The sequence below is a fragment of the Aegilops tauschii genome, chromosome 7 (genome assembly GCF_002575655.3).
Source record: "Aegilops tauschii subsp. strangulata cultivar AL8/78 chromosome 7, Aet v6.0, whole genome shotgun sequence".
Classification (NCBI taxonomy): Eukaryota; Viridiplantae; Streptophyta; class Magnoliopsida; order Poales; family Poaceae; genus Aegilops; species Aegilops tauschii.
This window is the reverse complement of record NC_053041.3, coordinates 168,357,597-168,375,983: the sequence shown is the minus strand read 5'-3', so window position 1 is coordinate 168,375,983 and position 18,387 is coordinate 168,357,597. Positions and strand designations below refer to the sequence as shown.

Genomic DNA, 18,387 nt, shown 5'->3' with positions numbered 1-18,387 from the left:
GTTGTCAATCCCTCCACGGAAAAAGATAGATAAATTTGTGGTAGATTGGATAAATAGCTCTCAATAAAACGTGAAATAGAATAAGTAATAAAAAAGTGCAGCAAGGTATTTTTGGGTTTTTGGAATAATATATCTGAAAATAAAAGAAAATAAAAATAGATCTCAAAGCAAATATGATAAAGAATAGACCTGGGGGCCGTAGATTTCACTAGTGGCTTCTCTCGAGAAAATAGCACATGGTGGGTAAACAAATTACTGCTGGGCAATTGATAGAAGGTCGAATAATTATGACATCCAGGCAATGATCATTATATAGGCATCACGTCCAAGATTACTAGACCGACTCCTGCCTGCATCTACTACTATTACTCCACACATCGACCGCTATCCAGTATGCATCTAGTGTATTAAGTTCATGGAGAAACAGAGTAATGAAATAAGAACGATGACATGATGTAGACGAGATCTATTCATGTAGGAATAGCTCCCATCTTGTTATCCTTAATAGCAACGATACATGTGTGTCTTGCTGTCCCTTCTGTCACTGGGAAAGAACACCGCACGACCGAACCCATCACAAAGCACATCTTCCCATGGCAATAAAAATCGATCTAGTTGGCCTAACTAAACCAAAGATTCGAAGAATAAATACGAGGCTATAAGTAATCATGCATATAAGAGATCAAAGAAAACTCAAATAACTTTCATGGATATAGATCTGATCATAAACTCAAACTTCATCGGATCCCAACAAACACACCGCAAAAAAGAGTTACATAAAATAGATCTCCAAGAGACCATTGTATTGAGAATGAAAAAGAGAGAGGAACCCATCTAGCTACTGCCTACGGACCCGTAGGTCTACAGTGAACTACTCACGCATCATCGGAAAGGCACCAATGAGGATGATGAACCCCTTCGTGATGGTGTCTAGATTGAATCTCGTGGTTCTGGAACTTGCGGCAGCTGGAATTGTGTTTTGTCGACTTACCTAGGGTTCCTGGAATATTGGGGGTATTTATAGGGCGAAGAGGCGGTGCGGGAGGTCACCGAGGTGGGGCACAACCCACCTGGGCACGCATGGGCCTCCTGGCGCGCCCAGGTGTCTTGTGCTCACCTCGGGCCTCCCCTCTAGTACTTCTTTGGCCCACTGGATGTCTTTTGGTCCAAACAAAATCTCCAAAAAGTTTCGCTGCGTTTGGTACTGTTATTCTGTGAAATAAAAAACAAGCAAAAAAACTGCAACTGGCACTGGGCACTATGCCAATAGGTTAGTACCAAAAAATGATATAAAGTTGCTATAAAATTATTGTAAAACATCCAAGAATGATAATATAACAGCATGGAACAAGCAAAAATTATAGATACATTGGAGACGTATCAAGGCTGAAAATGCTAAGTGTCAGGTTATATAGAATGGACCTTTAGTCCCGGTTCCAGCCACGCACCGGGACTACGCACCGGGACTAAAGGACCTTTAGTCCTGGTGCGTGGCTGGAACCTGGACTAAAGGTACAACCTTTAGTCCCGGTTTCAGCCACGGGCCGGGACTAAAGGGCTGTTTTGGGGCGGCCCAAATTCAGCGCGGGAGGGGGCCCTTTAGTCCCGGCTGGTGGTGGCAACCGGGACTAAAGTCTTTTTCCAGCTTTTTTTGCTTTTGTTTCTACTTACAGCCAAATATTTAGAGTTTTTGAGTGTATATTTTTGCTTTAGGTCACAAAAATTATAAACTTTCTGCTAGTGCCAGTAGTTCACAAATTTGAATAGTTTAAATTTCAATTCTTTGAAATTTGTGTGAATCACTAGTTTGTGAATAACTTTACTTTAAACATAGATTTTTGAGTGATTCTTCTTCCTGCTATTTAATATTAGTGTGTTTTATCAGTATGTTCAATTTGGTAAATTTTAGGTTATTTTAAATAGGTGTTTTAATCAAAAACAGATTCTGTTTAGCTCTTTTAGGTTTATAGCTAAAAAAAAATCAATAAATGCATGAAAAATAGCAAATGAAGTCAGAAAGGGTTGAAAATTGATGACGTGGCTTTGAATGGTGCATATTGAATGCACAAAAAGTCTGGAGTTAAAATAAGTTTAGGAAAATGACATGCCTTTGTAACAGATGAGTTTTCATCTGAAACCCTGATACTTCGAAAGAGATTGTCCATTTTTTACACGAAGTTCATCCAGTTTTTGCCGCAACCCTCTCAACTTTTTAGCACATGCTATGTGGGTGAAATGGTGATACCATGCCAAGTTTCAACCTTTTCAGAGTTCATTTGTAGTGCTTTTCAATTTCAGGGTCATTTAGCTCAAAAAATAGCAAATAAAGTCAGAAAGGGTTGAAAATTGATGACGTGGCTAACCGCGTATGATCAACCTTGCAAAATACGTAGTGAAATATCTTCTTTGGACATAATTGGATTGATTAACTCCTACATAATGTTCATAGTAAAAAAAACTCCTACATAATGTTTCTTCGCGTTTCAAATGCCAAAACACATATATACCCCAACTATTACAAAGATTCCCTCCGGTTTGTCCAAAGTGGGACTTTCCAGACAAGTACGGAAACTCACTAGAGAAGAAAGTGATGATGGTGAAGTTGGTCACATCCCAGAGTGGGATCTTGGGGTATAAAACTTTTTCTATGCGTGTGTCCCTTTGCGCCGTATCCATGGACAATCTTCATCATTTAACAGGATGCTTAGGTCAGTCTTCACTGTGAAGGGAGCAATTTCATGAAACTTTTCATAATCTTCTGACATGTCTGTCTTGTCCTCCACTCCCACGATGTTTCTTTTCCCTGAAAGAACTATGTGGCGCTTTGGCTCATCGTATGATGTATTCGCTTCCTTATCTTTTCTTTATCTCGGCTTGGTAGACATGTCCTTCACATACAAAACCTGCGCCACATCATTGGCTAGGACGAATGGTTCGTCTGTGTACCCAAGATTGTTGAGATCCACTGTTGTCATTCTGTACCGCGGATCTTCCTTTACCCCGCCTCCTATCAGATTGACCCATTTGCACCGAAACAAAGGGACCTTCAAATCACGTCCATAGTCAAGTTCCCATATCTCCTTTGTGTAACCATAATATGTGTCCTTTGGCATATTGGTGTTTGCTGCATCAAAGCAGACACCATGGTTTTGGTTGGTGCTCTTTTTATCTTGGGCGATCGTGTAAAATGTATTCCCATTTATCTTTTACCCTTTGAAAGTCAATATAGTCGAAGATGGTGACTTTGCCAGCAAGTACAACTCATCTCCAACAGTGTCGTCATGCATGAGACATGTTTGCAACAAACCGCCGAATGACGCCATGTGTGTACATTTGATCCAGGGCTCAGACTGCTCCGGGTTCTTGGAGCATAGAATATCCATGTGTTCCTCGATATACGGAGCCACCAAGGTGGAATGTGCTTGAGCTCAAGAATGCCCGTCTATACATATTACTGGATCCTTTCCTAGCGTGCCTTTTCCACCCAGTCTGCCCTCATGCCGCAGTTCAGGAACACCAGCCAGCTTAAGGTCAGGAATAAAGTCAACACAAAACTCAATGACCTCCTCTATTTCATAGCCCTTGGAGATGCTTCCTTCTAGCCTAGCACAGTTATGAACATATTTCTTTAAGACTCCCATGAACCTCTCAAAAGGGAACATATTGTGTAGAAATATAGGACCCAGAATGGCAATCTCGTTGATTAGGTGAACTAGGACGTGCGTCATGATATTGAAGAAGGATGGCGGGAACACCAACTCGAAACTGACAAGATATTGCACCAAATCATTCTGTAACCTTGGTAGGATTTCTTGATCGATTACCTTCTAAGAGATTGCATTAAGGAATGCACATAGCTTCACAATGGCTAATCGAACATTTTCCGGTAGAAGCCCCCTCAATGCAACCAGAAGCAATTGCGTCACAATCACGTGGCAGTCATGAGACTTAGGTTTTCGAATTTTTTCTCTACCATATTTATTATTCCCTTTGTCGGTGTACAAAAGTAGGGGTCCTTCTCTTGCACCCCTTTACTTGTGCGCGGGCAGTCGCAGCCCCACGCCCCTGACCACGCTTGGCGGGGCAGAAGAAGCAAAGGCACAAGACGACTAGATCAACGCCAAGACGGAAACACAAAGAGTAGAAGGGCGAGGTGGACTCCCCCGACAAGCCCTTGTCGGGACGGCCTCAACAACCCCGGCAAGAGCCTTGCCGGAGCAACTTGCCCAACGCCAGCAGAGCGCGCCACCCTTGAGCCCAAGGGTTCCAACACCGTCAACCCCATTGGAACCAAGGCTCGGGAGGCACCTCCATGGTGGCATGCAGATCTTTGTGAAGATCATAAGCACACAAGATCAGATGAGGACCAGAAGACAACGATCCTCGGCAAGATCCTTGCCGAGGAAATCCACGAGACCCCAGGCAAGATCCTTGCCGGGGACGACTGCGATGCCACGGCAAGACCCTTGCCAGGGCCCCGGCAAGATCCTTTCCGAGGACACATGCGGGGCCACAGCCAGGCCCACGTCTGCCAAGAATCCACCGCCGTTCCCATACAGCTGCCAGCCCAACCAGCTGGGCAGGCACCTGCATGGCGACGCGCGGCCTCCAGGCCAACTCAGCAAGCACCTACGTGGTGGCATGCAGATCTTCGTGAAGACTCTGCCACCGTGCCAGCCCAGCAGCCAGCCAACATGGCACTACAATGCCACATCAGCTCGGACGCGCGTCGGAGCCAGGCGAGGCGGCGACAGCTGGGACGAACTTCCATGCCATCCCCGATAAAGTAAGAAGGGTACATCGGCAGCGCATAAAATGCGTTTGTCTGACGGTGCCAGAGGATAGACTTAACCACTGTATACCTTTTCACCTCTTGTGTGCCACTGTGGCAACCCCTTTTGACTATAAAAGGAGGCCCGAGGCGTACGGGAGAAGGATTCGGATCTTTTGGACTACGCACGCACCACAGCTAGTTCGAGAGCTCAAGAACACTCAAATATACACCAAAGCAGGACTAGGGTATTACACATCCTCGCAGCCCGAACCTGGGTAAATGATCTTTGTGCTGGCTTCTAGACCAGCTCTTTGCACAACCCCGCGCCCGCCAACTGTAGAAGGGATTCCAGTGATCCCATAGTTGTCGTTTTCCACCGACATCTTTGGCGCACTAGGTAGGGGGCGCGGTTGTGAAAATCCGGTCTAGCAGTTAGTTTAGCAGTTCTTCATCGCCATGGCTCCCAAGAAGAAGACGATCATGGCGATCAGTTCATCGGGAGCCGAACGACCCGTACCAGTGCGGGCGAGTGGTGGGGCGGTCACGGATGGAAGCCGAGGCGTGGCCCGCGAACACCCACATTGCTCTGGCAGTCAAAGCCTGGCGAGCGGCGTCGTTCGTGTGCGAGACGACGGGCCGCACGCCGCCAAATGCAAAGACGGAGCCGGGCCCCCCGCAGGCGGCGCGGGGCCCTCCAAGGGCCGCGTCGTGCCGCCCATGGGCGGCGCGGTGACTTCCAAGATGCCTACGCCGGCGCCCACGACGCGCTCTTCCCAGGTTGTGCGTGACGAGCAGCGTCACCACGCTGGTGAGCCCGGGCGCCGCCGTGGGAAGAGTCATGTGCCTCATTCGCAGGATGTAGAAGGCCAACAAGCACGCCGAGGCACGGGCGAAAATGGCGCACAGCCGCAAGGCCGTGATAGAGCTCCTTCTAACATGGTTAGAAGTCGGAGAGCGTCATGGTCCACGCAGCTTTCGCCGCCACCCACGCCAGCAGAAGCTTTGGTGCGTGCGCAGTTGCTCCTCGACTTTCCTCCTGCTGCGGAAAATCTCGACGAGTGGAGAGCCACCATCCGGAGCCTCGTCGCCGTTGCCAACAAAGATGAGCCACGACCAGCGGGGCCCTCAGGACGGCGCTCCGTCGAGCCACCGCATGCCGGTGGTGGAAGGACCGGAGGTTCTGCGGCCATGATGCACTCTCCTCCCCCAGACCAGCCACTGTGGGTGTCGATCCGTCGTGATGACGCTTGTGATAACATTTCCATAGCATCGTCCGACCCACGGACCCACCGCGATCAGCGCCAAGTTCTTCGGGAGCGAGCCCATGAAGACGCTCGAACCACCATCGAGCGCCGGCGTGAAGCACCCCACCAGTCAGATAGGCGGGCGAGGCCCACTATGGACCACCCAGCACCGGGAGGCTCTGGCGGCCTACCCTACGAGGTGGGTTGCCCAGCCTTTACCCGTGAGCTGTGACAGTTCCAGTGGCCCTACCACCGCACGTTCAAGCCCGACGTTGGCGAGAAGTACAACGGCAAGACCCACTCGTCGGAGTTCCTCAGCATCTACACCATCACGATGCAAGCTGCTGGAGCTCGCGACGACAAGGTGCTTGCCAATTACTTCCCGTTGGCACTTAAACCCAATGTCATGTCATGGTTGATGCACTTGCCGGCGGATTCCATTTCTTCTTGGTCGGATTTGTGTCATGAGTTCGTTGGCGCCTTCACTGGAGGCCACCAAGCTCATGGCCAGGTAAGCGATTTGCATATCACCCCCCAGAAGGAAGGTGAAACCCTGCGCAAGTACATACAGAGGTTCAGCCGGGTGCAGTACAACATCCCAGATGTTCATCCCGCCGCCGTGATCAGCGCATTCCATCAGAATGTGCGCAACCGCAAGATGCGTGAAGAGCTGGCGATGAATAAGGTCAAAGATGTGGCCGAACTTTATGTTCTGGCCGATAGGTGCGCTCGAGCTGAAGAGGGGAGGAAGTACCCCGGCGAGGACGCCGGTGCGGAAACCGACTCCACAGACGAAGACACAGCCGCCCCGACGAAGAAGGGTCGGCGCCGCAACAGGAAGCGCAAGGGCAAGACCGTGCTTGTCGTCGAGGGATCCGAGGACACCGGCGCTGCCAAGAAGGCCAAGGCAGACGACCCCGGCAAGGAAACTGCCGGGTGCGCCGCTTGCCGGGCCTTGGCGGCTGCCGACAAGCAAGGAGGCTCCGACAAGCAGTACTACAAGATCCACCGCACCAAGGGCCACGACCTCCAGAATTGCCGGCAAGTTGAGCTGCTTGCTGAGAAGCAAAAAGCTGAGTATGAGAGGCGGGACAAGGAGAAGGGTTGGGATGGTGCCGAGGGATCCGGCAAGAAGCGTGGCGGCCAAGGAGGTCGCCGCGGCAAGGATCAGCAAGAGAGGCCCGCTCGGGGCCGCGACAAGAAGCAAGAAGACGATGATCATGACGAGGACGACGAGTACGGCGAGCATGAGTTCCAGAAAGCTACAGAGGCCATGTGCGTCGACGGTGGCGCCTCGCTGCACACCTCTCACCGCCAGCTCAAGCAGTGCGCGCGTGAGATCACAGTAGCAGAACCCTCGTTCGATGCTCAAACGCCACTGAAGTGGTCCAGCACGCCTATCATTTTTACACCGAGGACCACCCTGATCGCACAACTGCGGTCGGGTGTTTGCCGCTGTTGGTTTCACCAACAATACGCAACCTCAAGGTGACGAAAATGCTGGTTGATGCCGGGGCCGGTCTGAACTTGATCTCGCCTGTTGTGATCAAAAGGCTGCAGATTCCTGATGAAGACCTCGAAGAGACGGGCACATTTCAAGGGGTCAACCCGGGAAGGAGTCAGCCGAAGGTAAGGTCACGCTGCCCGTGACGTTTGGAGGCGAGTTGAACTACATGACAGAGATGATTATTTTCGATGTAGCCGAGATCTCCTTGCCCTACAATGGGATCCTCGGCCGCCCAGCACTAGCCAAGTTCATGGCGGCCTCACATTACGCCTACAACATGCTGAAGATGCCTGGGCCGATGACCATCATCACCGTCCCCTCCGACAAGAAGGATGCGCTGATCTGCGCTGACCAACTCTACCGGGAGGCAGTTGCAGCGACTGCCGCCAAGGCACTTGCTCCTGCCACCGAAGCCCCGGGAGGGAAGAAGACCGGCAAGACCTCTCGCACCCACTCCGACAAGCGCACCTTGATACGTCTCCAACGTATCTATAATTTTTGATTGTTCCATGCTATTATATTATCTGTTTTGGATGTTTATGGGCTTTATTATACACTTTTATATTATTTTTGGGACTAACCTATTAACCGGAGGCCTAGCCCAAATTGCTGTTTTCTTGCCTATTTCAGTGTTTCGAAGAAAAGGAATATCAAATGGAGTCCAAACGGAATGAAACCTTCGGGAGAGTTATTTTTGGAACGGAAGCAATCCAGAAGACTTGGAGTAGACGTCAGGGAAGCATCAAGGTGGCCACGAGGCAGGGAGGCGCGCCCCCACCCTCGTGGGCCCCTTGTGGCTCCCCTGACCGACTTCTTTCGGCTATATATATATCCATATACCCTAAAAACATTGGAGAACAGAATACATCAGGAGTTCCGCCACCGCAAGCCTCTGTAGCCACCAAAAACCAATCGGGACCCTGTTCCGGCACCCTGCCGGAGGGGGAATCCCTCACCGGTGGCCATCTTCATCATCCCGGCGCTCTCCATGACGAGGAGGGAGTAGTTCACCCTCGGGGCTGAGTGTATGTACCAGTAGCTATGTGTTTGATGTCTCTCTCTCGTGTTCTTGAGGTGGTATGATCTTGATGTATCGCGAGCTTTGCTATTATAGTTGGATCTTATGATGTTTCTCCCCCTCTACTCTCTTGTAATGGATTGAGTTTTCCCTTTGAAGTTATCTATCGGATTGAGTCTTTATGGATTTGAGAACACTTGATGTATGTCTTGCATGTGCTTATCTGTGGTGACAATGGGATATCACATGGTCTACGTTTTGGTGATCAACTTGCGGGTTCCATGACCTCATGAACTTATGCATAGGGGTTGGCACACGTTTTCGTCTTGACTCTCCAGTAGAAACTTTGGGGCACTCTTTGAAGTACTTTGTGTTGGTTTGAATAGATGAATTTGAGATTGTGTGATGCATATTGTATAATCATACCCACGGATACTTGAGGTGACATTGGAGTATCTAGGTGACATTAGGGTTTTGGTTGATTTGTGTCTTAAGGTGTTATTCTAGTACGAACTCTATGATAGATCGAACGGAAAGAATAGCTTCATGTTATTTTACCACGGACTCTTGAATAGATCGATCAGAAAGGATAACTTTGAGGTGGTTTCGTACCCTACCATAATCTCTTCGTTTGTTCTCCGCTATTAGTGACTTTGGAGTGACTCTTTGTTGCATGTTGAGGGATACTTATATGATCCAATTATGTTATTATTGTTGAGAGAACTTGCACTAGTGAAAGTATGAACCCTAGGCCTTGTTTCCTAGCATTGCAATATCGTTTGTGCTCACTTTTATCATTAGTTACCTTGCTGTTTTTATATTTTCAGATTACAAAAACCTATATCTATCATCTATATTGCACTTGTATCACCATCTCTTCACCGAACTAGTGCACCTATACAATTTACCATTGTATTGGATGTGTTGGGGACACAAGAGACTCTTTGTTATTTGGTTGCAGGGTTGTTTGAGAGAGACCATCTTCATCCTACGCCTCCCACGGATTGATAAACCTTAGGTCATCCACTTGAGGGAAATTTGCTACTGTCCTACAAACCTCTGCACTTGGAGGCCCAACAACGTCTACAAGAAGAAGGTTGCGTAGTAGACATCACACCTCTTCGGAGTGCTGTGCTCCCATTGAGGACGTGCCAGAGAGCTCCACCGGCAAGAGCAAGAAATCCAGAGCTGCACCACCAGAGACCAAGAAGGTGTCCGTCAAGGAGGATGGCACGGGAGGGGCTTTCACCATAAGCTCCTCCCTTGACTGCAAATAGGAAGGCGCGCTCGTCAGCTTCCTGCGGGTGAATGTTGATGTGTTTTCATGGCAAGCATCCGACATCCCCGGCGTTCCCAGGGAGGTGATTGAGCACCATCTTGCTGTCTGTCCTCATGCGCGACCCGTCAAACAGAAGGTCAGGAAGCAGGCTTTGGAACGGCAGGAGTTCATCACGGAGGAGATCAGGAAGTTAGAAGCGGCATGCTTGGTGAGGGGAGGACTTCATCTGACGTGGTTGGCCAATCCGGTGGTGGTGCGCAAGGCAAATGGGAAGTGGAGGCTGTGTATTGATTACACAGATATCAATAAGGCTTGTCCGAAGGACCCTTTCCCATTGCCGCGCATTGACCAGATTGTTGACTCCACGACCGGGTGCGACTTGTTATCGTTCCTTGACGCCTACTCAGGATACCACCAGATCTTCATGACGAGAGAAGATGAAGAGAAGACAACATTCATCACCCCATGTGGTACGTATTGTTTTTTACGAATGCCTTTCGGGTTGAAGAGTGCTGGCTCAACATTTGCAAGAGCGGTCCAAATTCATTTTGAGCCCCAGCTACATACAAATATGGAAGCTTATATGGATGACATAGTGGTCAAAACCAAGGACAGGGCAACACTCGTACAAGATTTAGAAGAGACGTTTGCAAATTTGCGCAAGATCAACCTCAAGCTGAACCCTGGGAAGTTTGTCTTCGGCGTTTCGTCCGGCAAACTTCTCGGGTTCTTTGTGTCACAGTGTGGGATCGAGGCGAATCCAGACAAGATCAAGGCCATTGAGCAGATCAAGGCACCTAGGCGGATCAAGGATGTACGTCGGCTCATTGGCTGCGTTGCCGCCATGAGCAGATTCATCTCCAAGTCTGCCGAACGTGCCCTTCCCGTTTTCAAAATCTTGAAAAAGGCGGGCCCAATGGAATGGACCCCAGAGGCCGAGGCAGCCCTGCAGGATTTGAAGAAGTACCTCTCCTCTACGCCAATACTGGTTGCGCCTGAACCACAAGAACCGTTGTTGCTATATCTACGACAATGAACCAAGTGGTCAGCGCCGCGCTAGTGGCACAGAGGGAGGTCGACGAAGAGGCAGTGGCAACGGCAGGGCTGGTGGATGGCAAACCAGAGCTCCCCCCGGCAGGGCCTGGTGCCGGTAAGGCAAGGCCCCCGGCAGAGTCTGACGCTGGCGAAGCAGAAGCGACGCAACCAAATGAAATAGTGCGGAAGAAGAAGATGATGCAGCGCCCGGTTTACTTTGTCAGCTCCCTCTTGCAGGGGGCTAGGTCATGGTACTCCGGTGTGCAGAAATTGCTCTTCGGCCTCCTTATGGCCTCGAGGAAGCTGCGTCATTACTTCCAAGCACACGAAATCACCGTCGTCACCCGCTTCTCGTTGCAAAGGATATTGCATAACCCAGACACAACCGGGAGGATTGTGGAATGGGCTTTGGAACTGTCGAGCTTTGGTTTGAAGTTTGAAAGCACTTCGAAAATTCAGAGTAGAGTCTTGGTGGAGTTCATTGCGGAATGGACCTCAACGCCCGACGAAGAGATTCAGGAGACCACTCCCGGCAAGGAAACAAGTCGCGACTGGATTATGTACTTTGACGGGGCTTTCTCGCTGCAAGGCGCCGGTGCTGGTGTGCTGCTCGTTGCACCCACTAGAGAGCACCTCAAGTATGTAGTCCAGATGCACTTTCCCAGGGAGATGTCAACAAGCAACACTGCTGAATACGAGGGGTTTCTTACCGGTCTCAGGATCGCGGCAGACCTCAGAATCAAGAAGATCATCGTCAGGGGTGATTCACAGCTTGTCGTCAAGCAAGTTAACAAAGATTATCAAAGCCCGTTGATGGAGGCCTACGTAGATGAGGTGAGGAAGCTGGAGGAGCGTTTTGACGGTATACAAGCGGAGCATGTTCCCCGAGTGGAGAACGACATCGCCAACTACCTGTCGAAACGCGCTGCCCTCAAACTACCTGTGGAACCAGGTACTTTTGTGCTTTGGTTAACTCAACCATCCATTGAACCATCGACAGAGTAGAACAAGCGGAGGAAATCAGGCCCCGGCAAGTACTTTCCCGCCGAGTTCCCAGGAGCCGTCGGCAAGGATGTTGCCATGGACACTGAGCCGACCATGGGGCAACAGGCTCCGGCAGGGCGTCAAGCCCTGGCCGTAGAGACAGCCGCTCCCATGGCAGAGGAAATGCCTTTGGTCCTTGCCGTCGAGCCCCAGGCTCCGGCATGGGCACAACATATCGTCCGATTCCTCCAAACAAGGGAACTCCCTGAGGAGCAGAAAGAAGCGGAGAAAGTAGCCCGTCAGTCTGCCATGTATCAGTTTGTCGACGACGTTCTGTACAGAAAAAGACCAAACGGTGTGAAATTAAAGTGCATTCCCCAGGAGGAAGGACTGGAGCTGTTGGCAGAGATACACTGAGGCATATGTGGCTCCCACATAGGGTCGAGGGCCCTTGCCGGCAAGGTTTCTTCTGGCCCACAAACCTCCAGGATGCAACGACACTAGTAACCAAGTGTGAAGCGTGCCAGTTCCATTCAAAGAAGCTTCAACAACCAGCTCAAGCTCTACAAACAATCCCTCTTTCCTGGCCATTCTCGGTTTGGGGGCTCGACATATTGGGCCCCTTTCCCCGTGCTGTCGGGGGCTTTGAGTACTTGTACGTCGCAATCGATAAGTTCACAAAGTGGTCGGAGGTGGAGGCAGTGAGAAAGGTGATAGCACAGTCGGCCGCCAAATTCTTCAAGGGACTAGTCTGCCATTTTGGTGTGCCAAATAGAGTCATCACCGACAACGGCACGCAGTTCACGAGTCGCACCTTCATGCAGTACATCCAGGACCTCGGCATCAAGGTCTGTTTTGCTTCTGTTGCACACCCACGAAGAAATGGCCAGGGTGAGAGGGAGAATGCTGAAGTATTGTGAGGCCTCCGGACAAGAACTTTTGACAGGCTACACAAGTGCGGACGGCGCTGGATTGATGAGTTGCCGGCGGTTCTTTAGTCAATCAGAACGACACCAAATCGAGCCACCGGCCAGACACTTTTCTCCCTCGTTTATGAGGCAGAAGCAGTTCTCCCCACGGAACTCACGTTCGGGTCACCTCGAGTGCTCGCTTATGATGAGCTTGAGCAAGAGCAGTTGTGGCAAGATGACGCAACGCTCCTTGAGGAAGATCGTCTTCGGGCGGCTGTGCGAGCAGCACGCTACCAGCAAGCCTTGCGCCGCTACCATAGCCGCAAGGTTTATGCCCGAAGCTTTGAGGAAGGCGACCTTGTTCTTCAGCACGTTCAGTCGGCCAAGAATTCCAACAAGTTGATGCCGAAGTGGGAAGGCCCTTATCGGGTAATACGAGTCACCAGGCCCGGCGCAGTCCGCCTGGAGACCGAAGATGGTATTCCAGTGAGCAACTCCTGGAACATCGAACATCTTCGCAAGTTTTACCCATAAGGCGCGGTTGCCGAGCTCCCCGGCAAACCACCTTTTGTGCAAGCCTTGCCGGCAAGGCATGTAACCCTTTGTACAAAGCCAGGCGCAGACCCTGAGCATAAATAAATGAAGCGCTGGCGCCCTAAGTTTTAGCATGCATGCTAGGTTGAGTCTCTCTGTGTGTTAGGGTTGATATTGCTTGGCGGCGACTAACCCTTAGCATAGAGGTCGAGTATGCATCTCTCTGTTCCTTCCCGTCCTTTTTGGTTCACAGGGTGCGTGGACATTTCCGCTGAGCTATTTTGGAAGGAAGAGAACAGGCCGACGCCTCGACCCCGACAAGCCAAGGTTGCCGGGGGCTGCAGGTCTAAGGATCTGATCATGGCAAGCCAAGGTTGCCAGGGGCTGCGACATCAGATAAGTCTTTTCCCCCCACTTTGTACCTCCGTATGAAACTTGAACGTACGAGACTTCACTCGCTCTCATACCATCTTGCTCCCTCTGTCCCGTGTCCGAAAACCTTACTTTGTGCTGGAACTTGGTTGTAGCGCGATGGGGAGGGGACGAGCGAAGGGCCTAATCCTACTCGGCCCCTACCTCCGCCAAGGGCGTGAGTGTAACCGAGCTATAGAGTAGGAAGACGGCAAGGCCTGTTGCCGGGGTACAGTGTTTATCTTAAGATAACGAGGACTCGTTCCTTGGTGTGGCCCTTGCCCACGCGCAAACAAAACCCGACAAACACCCTTCTCCTGATTAATACGTTGCTAACAAGTACAATTCGTACGGAATCCATACATGAGCAAGGGGGTTACGAGATTTAAATCTTACAAAGGCCCGTAGGATTACAAACTAAAAAAAGATAAGTGCCCCATGATCCCCGTTCTTGCCCCTTTCCTCCCAGGTGCGGTAGGTGAAGGAAAAAAGGGGGCGACGGGGAACGCGCTGATGGAGAGCTTGACGAGGAAGGCCCTCGGCAGGGCGCGTGGCCAAGGGAGGGGCGACGCGGTCAGTCGGAGTCGGATTCGGTGTCCCCCCGCTCGACGCCCTCGTCGTCGCTGTCGCTGTCCTCCTCGTCACTTCCGCTTGAGGAGGAGTCTTCGTCATCGGAGGAGCTCTCCACGCAACACTTTAGGCGAGTTCCAAAGTCCCCAAAGACCTTGACGGAGAGCAGGCCGTTCTCCATTAATTTGAAGTAGAGAACGAGCCCCTCCGTCAGGCTATGGACATGAGCGAAGGTCTTCCATCCGCGACGAAGATACATGACGTGAGGGATGGAAAAGTCGACATCAACCCGCGTGCCGCCATTCCCGCAGCCCCTCATATGCAACCTCAGAGTCTGTGGCTGGTCGAGCTCCATCTCCCGAGCGAAAGGAGCAGGGAGACGAAGACGACGGCGCACTGGCCGGTGCAGCCTGATGAAGAAGTTGCGGGGCTGGTCCCCGACGTGGCCCTCCATTAGGGGAGGGACCGCTGGCGGAGGCGAGGCCGGTGCACCGCCCCATCCTCCTGTTCCCCGAGTGGCACGGCGACCTCGGCCTCGCCCCCTCCCCCTTCCTCTCGTGGCCGGTTCCGCCGCCACGAGCTCTTGGGAAGGAGGGGCGCGCTGTCGAGCGGAGACCCTCGTCGCCACCGTCGAAGTGCCGGCGCGCCCTCTCGCCATACCAGAAGAAATAAAGGAGCCAAGGTGGAAGGAGATTAATGATGAAAGATTGAGGGGTACCATCCCCTCCCCTTCTTATAAAGGGGTGGGGTCGGGGCTCGGCCGCCCCACTCAACCAACGCTGCCATCAGGGGCGCAGGGAATCGAGACCGACCCGCTGCTCCAATCAGCGGCGACCCGGTTTCCCGCCTCGCCATTTAAGGCCCGTGCCACCCGCGTCTGCCGCCTACCATCTTCGAGGCATGGGGGACATGTGGCGAGCAAGAAGAAATCGAGGGGATGAGTGAGGTGACCGTTTTCCACCCCGAGATCGTAGGGCACGGGCGCCTTGAAGGCCACGACTCGAGTCCACTCAGTAAATGAGCCGCGCCCCTGCGTTTTCCTCTTTTTATGGGGAAGGCGCGAGCCGCCTCTTTACCGCGATGTGACGCATGAGGGTAGGAACCGCCCCACGCATGACCCCAACGTCACACACGACCCTCCACGTCACGCATTCAATGCGGGTCGTGGGGAAGCGCAAGCAAGCAAGGGAGTTACTGCGGTAAAAACTCCACCGCCCGCGCGCCCGCGCACCGTTCTGGGCCTGGCCCAATAACGCTCCGCGCTTATATGTGGCCCAGGCCCGGGGGCTCCTGTCGGTGTACAAAAGTAGGGGTTCTTTTTTTGCACCCCTTTACTTGTGCGCGGGTAGTCGCAACCCCACGCCCCTGACCACGCTTGGCGGGGCAGAAGAAGCAAAGGCACAAGATGACTAGATCAACGCCAAGACGGAAACACAAAGAGCAGAAGGGCGAGGTGGACTCCCCCGGCAAGAGCCTTGCCGGAGCAACTTGCCCAACGCCAGCAGAGCGCGCCACCCTTGAGCCCAAGGGTTCCAACACCATCAACCTCATTGGAACCAAGGCTCGGGAGGCACCTCCATGGTGGCATGCGGATCTTTGTGAAGATCATAAGCACACAAGATCAGATGAGGACCAGAAGACGACGATCCTCGGCGGCAAGATCCTTGCCGAGGAAACCACGAGACCCCCGGCAAGATCCTTGCCGGGGACGACCGCGATGCCACGGCAAGACCCTTGCTGGGGCCCCGGCAAGACCCTTGCCGAGGACACCTGCGGGGCCACAGCCAGGCCCACGTCTGCCAAGACTCCACCGATGTTCCCATACAGCTGCCAGCCCAAACAGCTGGGCAGGCACCTGCGTGGCGACGCGCGGCCTCCAGGCCAACTCAGCAAGCACCTATGTGGTGGCATACAGATCTTCGTGAAGACTCTGCCACCGCGCCAGCCCAGCAGCCAGCCAATGTGGCACTACAACGCCTCATCAGCTCGGACGCGCGTCGGAGCCAGGCGAGGCGGCGACAGCTGGGACGAGCTGCCAGCCATCCCCGATAAAGCAAGAAGGGCACGTTGGCAGCGCATTAAATGCGTTTTTCCAATGGTGCCAGAGGATAGACTTAACCACTGTATACCTTTCCACCTCCTGTGTGTCACTTTGGCAACCCCTTTTGACTATAAAAGGAGGCCCGAGGCGTACGGGAGAAGGATTCGGATCTTTTGGACTACGCACGCACCACAGCTAGTTCGAGAGCTCAAGAACACTGGAATATACACCAAAGCAGGACTAGGGTATTACGCATCCTCGCGGCCTGAACCTGGGTAAACGATCTTTGTGCTGGCTTCTAGACCTGCTCTTTGCACAACCCCATGCCCGCCAACCGTAGAAGGGATTCCAGTGATCCCATAGGTGTCGTTTTCCACCGACACCCTTTATATTCGACGAGTAGCCAGACAGGACCTTCATACTGAGCAGGCATTCAAAGAAGATTTCCTTCTCTACTTTGGTAAGAGCGTAGCTGGCAGGACCTTGATACTGCTTTGGATGCATGCCGTCTTTTCCATGCATACGTTGCTGGTCCTCCCGTGCCTCCGGTGTATCTTTTGTCTTCCCATACATGCCCAAGAAGCTTAGCAGCTTCACGCAAAGATTCTTCGTCACGTGCATCACGTCGATTGCAGAGTGGGCCTCTAGGACTCTCCAATAGGGTAGGTCCCAAAATATAGATTTCTTCTTCCACATGAGTGCGTGTCCGTCAGCGTCATTCGGAATAGATTGTCCGCCAGGACCCTTTCCAAAGATTACTTTTAAATCCTTGACCATATCAAGTATATGATCACCAGTACGGTGCTCAAGCTTCTTCCCGTGATCTGCCTCACCTTTGAAATGCTTGCCTTTCTTTCTTAAGAGAAACTTGATCGGAAGAAATCGACGATGTCCCAGGTACACATTCTTCTTACATTTACCCGAATATATACTTTGGGTATCATCTAAATAGTGCATGCATGCGTGGTATCCCTTGTTTGTTTGTCCTCAAAGGTTACTGAGAGCAGGCCAATCATTGATGGTTACAAACAGCAACGCTCGTAGGTCAAATTCCTGCGCGCCGTTTGTGCTCACCCCACACACATACACCATTTTTATCCCACAACTGTAAAAGTTCTTCAACTAATGGCCTTAGGTACACATCAATGTCGTTGCCGGGTTGCTTGGGGCCTTGGATGAGCACTGGTATGATAATGAACTTCCGCTTCATGCACAACGATTGAGGAAGGTTATAGATACATAGAGTCACAGGCCAGGTGCTATGATTGTTGCTCTGCTCCCCAAAAGGATTAATGCCATATGCACTTAAATCAAACCAAAAGTTCCTTGCACCACCTGCAAAGTCCGGCCACTTTCTCTCGATTTTTCTCCATTGCGACCCATCAACGGGTACTCTCAACTTCCCGTCTTTCTTACGGTCTTTTTTGTGCCATCGCATCAACTTGGGATGCTCTTTGTTTTGGAATAAATGTTTCAACCATGGTATTATTGGAGCATACCACATCACCTTGGCAGGAATCCTCTTCCTGGGGCGCTCGCCCTCAACATCACCAGGGTCATCGCAGCTGATCTTATAGCGCAATGCACCGCATACCGAGCATGCATTCAAATTCTCGTACTCCTCACCGCGATAGAGGATGCAGTCATTAGGACATGCATGTATCTTTTGTACCTCTAATCCTAGAGGGCAGACAACCTTCTTTGCTTCATACGTACTGTCGGGCAATTCGTTGTCCTTTGGAAGCATATTCTTTAACATTTTCAGCAACTTTTCAAATCCCTTATCAGATACACCATTCTCTGCCTTCCATTGCAGTAATTCCAGTGTGGTACCCAGTTTTTTCTTGTCATCTTCGCAATTTGGGTACAACAATTTCTTGTGATCCTCTAACATGCGCTGCAACTTCAACTCTCCTTTTCACTTGCGCAGATTCTCTTTGCATCAGCAATGGCCCGACCAAGATCATCAGCGGGCTCATCTGATGCCTCTTCTTCAGCTTCTTTCCCCATTGTATTACCATCGTATTTAGGGAACCCAGGATAGCTGTCATCATCCTCTTCTTCTTCATTCTCTTCCAT

The 18,387-nt window shown here is 51.4% G+C and overlaps 1 pseudogene; it reads right to left on the bottom strand.

Annotated features, from left to right (window-relative positions):
- Positions 1 to 2,645: 2,645 nt before the first annotated feature.
- LOC141026971 (uncharacterized) lies at positions 2,646 to 18,387 on the bottom strand (annotated as a pseudogene).